The 9,821-nt window shown below is 34.6% G+C and overlaps 1 pseudogene; it reads right to left on the bottom strand.

The window, feature by feature from the left end:
* Nucleotides 1-1,960: 1,960 nt before the first annotated feature.
* On the bottom strand, nucleotides 1,961-9,323 carry LOC116125956 (annotated as a pseudogene).
* Between the last annotated feature and the right edge of the window lie 498 nt (nucleotides 9,324-9,821).

Raw genomic sequence — 9,821 nt, 5'->3', positions numbered from 1 at the left:
CATTTATGATATATATATATATATATATATATTTCTCATAAATCTCAATTAAAAATATTAATTAATTATTTAATTCAATTAAGAATGCTAATGTAATAAACTGATTTTCCTCGTGTCATCTAACACAAAGAGATTATCAAACTATATAAATATATAGGACAACAACACAAAAATTATCATTTTAAACTATTAAAATATATCATTAAAAGTTTATTTGAATTTGTTGAACTCCAATCCAAAAGTAGAATGATAATATTTTTTATTTTATTGAGATGGTGGTCGTAAAAAAAAGTCAAAGAATAGAGTTTTGTTTTAATTTTTAAAAGAGGAGTATATGATGGAATTTAACTTTAAGGTCCGCTTGAGAGTTTCATGGTAGTGGTTATGAGGGTAAACTACCGTAGCGATTTTGAGGGGTTTTTAGTAATAGTTTTTAAAACACCCAACCTGTGCTTGAAAGTTTATTTTCCAACGGTTCTGACAATTTTTTAAAATGATAAATTTATATATATGCCCATAAAAATAGTCATACTTCAATCAATACTTGGGAGTTTTGTTTTTTCAATTACAAGGTAAGTGTTATTTATTTGTTTTTAACTTATTAGTATTTTGTAACTTCAAATGTGATAAAGTCCTTTTATCCTTCTTTCCCATTCTTTGCAATATCTGGAATGATTGAAAAATTGTAGCTCCACTTCTCCAAGAAAGTATCTAGAAATGAGATTTTAATAAATTTTTTTTTTTATGATTGCTTAAAATTATTTTATATTTAATATGGTTGGAGATGCGCATAATATGGTTAAAAATTTTTTTTGGATATAATTGAGATAGTTTTGTAGTGGATAAGGTATTTGTAGAATAAAATTTTAAAACCAACTAAAACACCCCGATTTAAGGTGTTTGATAAACCCCTCAAAAATACATTACACTAGTTTTGGAGGGTTTTTGAGCCAGTCAAAACCAGTGTATAAAAAATCTAACAAATAATGGCTTTAAAACACTTTAAAACTAGTCTAATTAAAAATATCTCAAAACAAGTGGGAAAAAAAAAAAAAAAAAAACCTCTCAAGCATATCCTTGGTTTTTCTTAATTTAAATTACTGGATTGCGGTGAGTTACCCCAATACTCAACCCAACTAGAATTGGGCTGGGTATAGGACAACCCAAACGGGTCGACACCTACGAAACCCAACCCAATACCCATGTTACCATTTCTGCTTTTCCCTCTTTCATGAGCGTGGGAGCCGTAACTTAAAAACCATATTTTATACTAGTGTTGTTATTCAAGTTCTATCAAAAAAAATTATTAAGTCCTTATAATAATTTTAAAAATTATATATGTAGTTTACCATGCTGGTAAATGGTAATTAGACAACTAGAGAAAGAGCCATACCTGAATAACCAAAAAAGATAGAACGATAGGATTGGCATCCAAATTAGAACTTCAAAAAAAGGAAGTTTCCATGAGCATACATTCAAATTTTTTTTTTTTTTTTTGGTAATTAAGCTTTAATAGAAAAAGAAAAATAAGGTACAAAGAGGCCCATAAAGCCGGTCAGCTTATCACAAGACAAACCCCTGAAATAGGATAAAAAACAAAAGTCTAACTAAGACAAAAGAGCTACATAAGACACTATCTCCCAATGCACATCCTATCACATGGCAAACTTTAGGTTAGGACAAAAACAAAAACTTATACAAGACCATCTCCAAAACATACACAAGACAGCCATTACCAAAACAAAGTAAACCAACAAAAAATCACCCTTTAAAAATGCACATTGGTAACCCCTAATCCCAAGCAGGACTCCTATTACTAATGGTTCAATTTTCTTATAACAAAACATTAATTAACAGTTTAGTGTATATGCCTTCAGCCTCCGAAATCATAGGAACAACCATGGGTTAATGTACTTAAAATCATTATACACTGTGATAAGTGATATGATTAATTTGTATCTTATATCTTGGATTGAACTTTCTTATTAATGAGTTGTCTTCTCAAAATCTTTCCTGAAGCTGATTTCGGGAGACTGTTTATGAGACTGACTCTGTGTAATCTTTTGAATGGAGCAACCTGTACAGCAAAAATAGCGTTAAGACAACTATATTATCAAGAAAAGAAGCGAATTTTTTTATATAAAAGATACCTGCATAGCCACGAATTTCTTAACATCATCTTCAGTCAATGAGCTCTTGGGGGAAAGAACAACATATGCAATTGGGACCTCACCAGCTTTAGCATCAGGAAATCTACAAGAAGCATATGGAGAAGCTTTAACTATGTGTTGCAACGCTCAGTATGGAGAAGGATGTGAAAGAAGCGTGATGCTTAAATATGTGTTACAATCTCTCGAGCTAAGGTAGATGATTATTATCAAGCAATTCTGTTGTTGTAGCTTAATAATTAAACGATTAATTCTTAAGTTACAGCAAATCCAAACACACTCATTATAAGATTATATATTAACTTACGGAACGGTAGCAGCATCTATTATTTCTGAATGTGAAAGAAGAAGCCCTTCAAGCTCTGCTGGTACCATTCAATTTATGAACAACAAAAAACGTTTTCATTTGAAATGTTTCTCAGAATAAAAGTTGAATGCAATTCTAAAAGTTACATGCAAGATTAAAAATACTTTATTATATTATATCAATTTCTATTTTAGATATTAAAGTTATTGAAATATAAAATCACTGGATCAATATTTAATGGTAATTGGTAACCATAACACTTGATAAGCTCTTTTATTCTATCAACAACAAATTACTGTCCTTCTTCATTGAAATATCCAATATCCCCTGTGTGCAACCAACCTTCTTCATCAATAGTTTGCTTTGTTGCCGATGGATTGTTCAAATAGCCTGTATAACAAAATAACTGATTGACAGTTAAACAGAATATATAATTGAAAGAAATGGTATTATTTTGAAGAAGAAATATATTCAGTAAAACAGGACTCTGCATATTCAAATCGAAATATACCTTTCATCATGGTTGGACCTCGAAGCAATAGTTCGCCGATTTGATTAGGGCTAAGAGGGTTCATCGTCTCCAGTGTTACTATCTGGGATTCAACTCCTGGAACAAGTGTTCCACTTGAACCAGAAAGGGCAGCTTCTTCTCTTGGATTCTCCATACAAACGGTTCCACTGGCTTCTGTCACACCATATCCCTTCCATAAACCATAACGCCGATAGTTTTTTAAAAAAAAAAAGGTAAGAGTTTCTGAGAGAATCTATAACGTTCAAAACCTGTACAATATGAACGTACGTGAGGCAAATGCTTAGCGCAATCATCCATAACATACTTTCCCAACGGGGCTGCACCGGATAAAATCTGCTTCAACGATGAAGTATCATACTTTTTAACCATATCGGGATTTTTCGCCAATGCAATGGCCACTGGAGGCACAACAAACAAATGAGTCACTTTATACTTCTCCACCAACGTCAAAAGCTTCACCATCTCAAACTTCCCCATTTAAACCACCGTGTTCCCTCTCCTTAACTGCATGTACTATTGGAAGTTAAATATTGTTAATGTAGTTCGTTATTATTGTTAACCGTAGTTCGTTAGCTAGTTAACTCAAGTTAGTTATTAACTAACATTATTATATTTGTATATAAGAGGTACAGTACATTCAATAAAGAAGTAGTTCATTTTTTCCCAAATATCATTCTCTGCTTCATCATACGAAAGATAACATGGTATCAGAGCATTAAGATTATGTTTTTCAATCAAAGAATCAAATCAATCGAGTTCGTTTCTGTTTCCGATCAAACTCAAAAGAATCAAGAACCTTCAATTAGAGCTCTTTTGCCCCAAATTTTTCCTGTTTTCAATCGAAGCTTGATTTAGCTCAGAGATCTTCGATTAGTCTTCAATTTCCCGAATTTCTTTCATTCATCTTCGTTTTCAGCTCATTTCTTTCATTCATCTTGCTGTCTTAAGCTCAGTACCTATGGCGAGCTCAACTGAAGAGTTAGTAGCACTTTCAGTTGACGCTAATTCACCTATCTATGTTCATCCATCTGACACTTCGGGGTTTGTTTTGGTATCTAAACAACTTATTAGAACTAAAAACTACAGGATTTGGAGTCATGCCATGACAATTTCCCTTTGTACAAAAAATAAGTTAGGGTTTGTCGATGGAACATGCACCAAATTGTTAGTGCATTCGCGTCTTGTTCCACAATGGGAAAGGTGCGTGTAATTCATTGGTTCTTGCCTGGATTTTCAATTCCATATCAAAAGAGATTTTTAATAGCATAGTTTACTCTACAAGTGTGGCACAAGTTTGACAAGATTTAAAGGAGCGGTACAACAAAGTGAATGGAACGAGAGTGTTTGCTCTTCATCTTGAAATCATTAATCTAACACAAGGTACAAGCTCAGTAGCCATTTATTACAACAAGTTTAAATCGCTTTGGGATGAACTTGATTCCTTGGTTAGCCTTCCTGCTCCTGACAGTATTTCATCAAAAGGCTATTTGGAACACTTGAACCAACAGAAACTATTACAATTCTTAATTGGATTGAATGATTCTTACTCCATGGTCTGTAGTCAGATTCTTCTTATGAATCCCTTGCCAAGTGTTAAGCAAGCTTACCCTGTGGTTCACCAAGATGAAAGTCAAAAAGTCTTAGCTGGAATGAATCAGAATTCCAACTTAACTACTGCCCTGTATGCTCACAATAATGGAAAGGTTCAGAATCAAGGCCAAAAATATAAAGGCAAAAAACCATATATTGAGTGTGATTTTTGCCACATACCTGGACACAAGAAGGAGTCTTGTTATAAACTCATTGGCTACCCAGCAGATCATCAATTCACAAAGAACAAATCCTCCTCCAAAACAAAATTTTCTGCTAATCAAGCCCACGCTCAAAACTCAGTTCCTGATTCTATTGAAGCTAGAAATTCTACTGCTGTGGTAGGTCCAGTGTTGACAAGCGAGCATTATAATCAACTTCTTCAATTGTTGGGAAAGGAAAATGTCTCTCCACCAGTTGCTAATCTTGCAGGATACATGTTGCCCTATTTTCTTGTCTTGATAATAGTAAGTGGATAATAGATACTAAAGCAACTGATCACATGACCTTTAACTATTCTCTTTTAAAATCACCTGTTACTGTAGAACAATCCTCTAGATTTCTTGTAGGTTTAACAAATGGAGCCAAAACTTATGTGAAAGATATCAGAACTGTTGATATGGATAGTAATCTTTGTTTGTCTAATGTCCTACATGTTCCTGAATTTCATCACAATTTACTTTATGTTTCAAAACTTACCAAATCTAACAACAGTTTCATTACTTTTTATCCTGATTTTTGCTTAATTCAGGATCTTTGCAATGGCAAATTGAAGGTATTGGGCAGCATAGTCAAGGACTCTATTACTTTGATCCAAATTTGCATATTTCTCCATTTGTATCAGTTTTTGAGAAGCCTAATAAAACTGAATGTAAGCCTTTACTTTCTTCACAAGTTGGACACTCCAATTTACAATTTAATAAAATGCTTGTTTTTTCTAATTCATGTGTGTCATCTTCTATGACCAAAACTATCACATTATGGCACCAAAGATTAGGCCATGTTTCCTATTCTACTTTGTCTACTATGCATTCCAATTTGCCCAAAATAAACACATCACATCTTCCTTCTATACACTTTTTTGTGTGTCCTTTAGCCTAACAAACCAGGCTTCTTTTTCTTAATATTGCATCATAATCACAACATAATTTTGATCTTTTGCACCTATATGTTTGGGGACCATATAGGATTCCTACCAATGGTAATGCTAGATATTTTTTTACCATAGTAGATGATCATTCTAGGGTGACTTGGTTGTTTCTTATGCAATTCAAGTTAGACACCTTTTCTACACTCAAACAATTCCTCCAAATGGTTCACACACAATATCATATGCATCCTAAGTGTATTCGAACTAATAATGGGTCAGAGTTTTTTAATACTTCTTGCCATGATTTGTTAAGTAGTAGAGGCATAATTCATCAAAGTACTTGTGCCTATACTCCTCAACAAAATGACATAGTTGAAAGGAAACATAGGCACATTTTAGAAGTAGCTAGAGCCTTGCACATTCAGTCTCATGTTCCTACTAAATTTTGGTGATGTTATGTCCAGGTAGCAGTTTATATAATCAATAGACTGCCTGCTTTAGTTCTTAAAGGATTATCCCCTTTTGAAATTTTTTTTACTGAATGCATTGGATCATTTAAGGGTTTTTTGATCTTTGGCATATGCTACCATTTTACCTTCTAAAGACAAATTGTCTCCTAAAGCCATACCCTCAGTGTTCTTGGGTTATTCCTTAACTCAAAAAGGGTATATCCTTTATAATTTGTCTACTCATTCCATAACAGTTACTAGAGATGTTGTGTTCTATGAACACATTTTCCCTTTTGCCTTTTCTCACCCCTCACAGGTTACCTCTCCACTTGATTCTGCTTTTATTGACACAGAACCAGATCAGTCTCCTTCTCTCATTTTTCCAGATTATGATTCCCTTCCTGTCCAGATCACAGAACCAATTACTTCCCCTGCCAACACATTATCCACTGACCTTTCTTCCCTAAATACACCAAGTCCTGCTACTTCTTGTCCTTCTCCTGATAATCCTATTCTTTCTCCTACTCTCCGGAGATCCAGCAGGAGTGTCCATCCTCCTATTTGGACACAAGACTTTGTCTGTCCTACTATCCCTCATTCCTCCTTAGCCAATCACATACACTATCCCATCTCTAATTTTGTTTCTTATAACACTATTTCACCCACATATAAGGCCTTTTTATCCAATCTGTCCTTGGTTGAACCTTCCAGTTTTCATCAAGCATCACAAGACCATAATTGGGTGGATGCTATGAATAAAGAAATTCATGCTTTATAACTGAACCACACTTGGTCTTTAGTACCCTTACCTCTTGGCAAAGTTCCCATTGGTTGTAAATGGGTTTACAAGCTCAAGTACAAAGCTGATGGAACCTTGGATAGATATAAAGCACTTTTGGTTGCTAAGGGGTACACACAGCAGGCTGGTACTGACTATTTTGAAACTTTTTCCCCTATTGTAAACATGGTTATTGTTAGGACCATTTTAGCTCTGGCTTCTATGCTTCATCGGCCTCTATTTCAACTTGATGTTGATAATGCCTTCTTGCAAGGGGATTTACAAGAAGAAATTTACATGACACTTCCTCAGGGTTTTACATAGCAAAAGGGGCAAAAACATCTTGTGTGCAGGCTGCATAAATCCTTATATGGTTTGAAATAGGCCTCCAGGGCCTGGAATTATAAACTGACTTCAGCTTTGTTGCATGGTGGTTTTCGGCAATCCAAGTCAGACTACTCTTTGTTCATTAAGACACTGAATTCTCATATTGTCATTTTACTGGTATATATGGATGACATTGTGATAACTGGAAATGATCATAATTTGATTAATCAAACTAAAGAGCTATTGCATTCCAATTTTAAGTTGAAAGATTTGGGCATGTTGAAGTACTTTTTGGAGTTTGAGGTAGCTAGATCAGGTAAAGGCATTAGCTTATGTCAGAGAAAGTATGCCCTAAAGCTTATTTCTGAGTCTGGATTATCAGCTTCTAAGCCATCTAGTGTTCCTATAGAGTCCCATTTGAAACTTACATCAACAACCTATGATGATTAGTTTCCCACTGGCAGTGATCCTTTACTTCCTGATCCATCAATCTATCCAAGATTGATTGGCAAGCTCCTGTATTTGTGCATGACTAGACTTGACTTGAGTTACTCTGTGAACTTATTAAGTCAGTTCATGCATCAGCCTAAACAATCACACATGGCAACAGCCCTTAGAGTTGTCAGATATATGAAATCTGCTCCAGGTTTAGGTCTTTTTTTTCCCGCAACCAACTCTATGCGTTTATTTGCCTATAGTGACTCTGATTGGGCCTCTTGTTTGATGACTAGAAAATCAGTTACAGGCTATTGTATTTTTCTTGGTTCCTCATTCATTTCTTGGAAATCCAAAAGGCAGGTTACTATCTCAAAATCTTCTTCAGAAGCTGAGTACAAGGCAATAGCTTTAACTGTTTGTGAAGTGATGTGGATAGTCCAGCTCTCCAAGAACTTGGTTTCTCCAATTTGTCTCATGTTCCTTTGCATTGTTATAATCAAGTTGCTCACTACATTGCTTCGAATCCCATGTTTCATGAGCGGACCAAACATATAGATATAGACTGTCATATAGCACTACCTACATTTCTTCATCTGAGTAGCTAGCTTACATTTTGACTAAGGCTCTTGGGAACCAACTTCATCATCATCTTTTAGGGAAGTTGGGTGTGCTTGATCTTTACCACCGTCCAACTTTAGGGGGGGTACTGGAAGTTAAATACTATTAATGTAGTTAGTTATTGTTGTTAAACGTAGTTAGTTAGTTAACTCAAGTTAGTTATTAACTAACATTATTGTATTTGTATATAAGAGGTACATTACATTCAATAAAGAAGTAGTTCATTTTTCCCCAAATATTATTCTCTGCTTCATCATACGAAAGATAACACGGACTCGACCTTCCATAGTCCAAATATGTGAAACACAGGCAAAAAACACAAACTAACATTCTCTGATTCACTGTATCGATCCTGATCAACACTAGAAACAATCAACGCCACGATCATGTTTTTGTGAGTTAAAATCACTCCCTTGCTTGTTCTAGTTGTACCCGATGAGTAAAAGAGCGATGTTACATCGTTTTGTGTTACATTATTAAACAATGAATCATCAAACTCTTCATTTGAATTTTTTATTAATTTCAAGTAGTGATAGATTTTTGAGTGGTGAGAAATTTCTAAATATGAATCCGTTAAGAAAATTATTGATAAGTTGAAATCTTTGACTTTGTGGAAAAGGTGAGGAACGGTGATTACAAGTTTAGCGTTACAATCGTTAACTTGTTTGTAGAGTTCAGCGATGGTGTATGATGGATTGTAAGTGGAGGCAATGGTGCCAATGGAGATAATTGCGAGGAAGTTGACAGGGAAATGGATGCAATTCAGAGCCAATATGAGGATGACATCGTTTTTGGCAATTCCGAGACGAAATAGCGAGTGAGCGATGTTGGTGACATGGAGTTTGAGTTCATGGAAGGTTAGAGTTTGGCTGGAGTCGGAGTCGATGAGGACAAGATTGTGAGGGAAAGAAGAGATGGAGTTGAAGAAGAAAGAGGTGAAAGAGAGATTAGGGTTGGTGGGAAAATTGACGGGTGTCTTGGAGATGTGAAGGTTTTGGTTTTGGGGACAAAAGATTTTGCTGCCATGGTGAATTGATTGGGGGTTCATATGACGTTTAGGGAGTGAGAAAATTTTGGGTTTATGTAGATGGGAAAATTGAAAAGCAAAAAAACTTCAACACAGCGTTTGCATGAAGAATAGATGTTTTAGAAAGCACCACGTTAGATATGTTCCATTTTTAACAAATTGTAGATTTTTAAGAGGAAGGTTTAATTTTTTTCGCTTTTTTTAGATTTGAGATATAATTGGGAAAATTATAGGGATTTCTTCCGAGTTTAATTTACTAAAGAACCCTTCTAATTCACTGATTAATTACCAAACAAATTGTTATGGAGGCTTAGGTGGCGGATCAAACTTCTTTGATAATGAGTCAAATATTTATCTTCATTTATTTGTACTACAACTTTTACTTTCAACCTAGTTTCCATAATTGGACTTTTTATGGGTATTATGTGATGAAGGTAATCAATAAGAAATGCATACATAGTTGGGAAATTTGAACCCAACTGAAGAAAATAGCTCAT

Source organism: Pistacia vera, unplaced genomic scaffold (assembly GCF_008641045.1).
Source record: "Pistacia vera cultivar Batoury unplaced genomic scaffold, PisVer_v2 Contig174, whole genome shotgun sequence".
In the NCBI taxonomy this organism is placed as follows: Eukaryota; Viridiplantae; Streptophyta; class Magnoliopsida; order Sapindales; family Anacardiaceae; genus Pistacia; species Pistacia vera.
The sequence above is the reverse complement of the archived record's forward strand: the minus strand, read 5'-3'. Positions and strand labels throughout refer to the sequence as shown.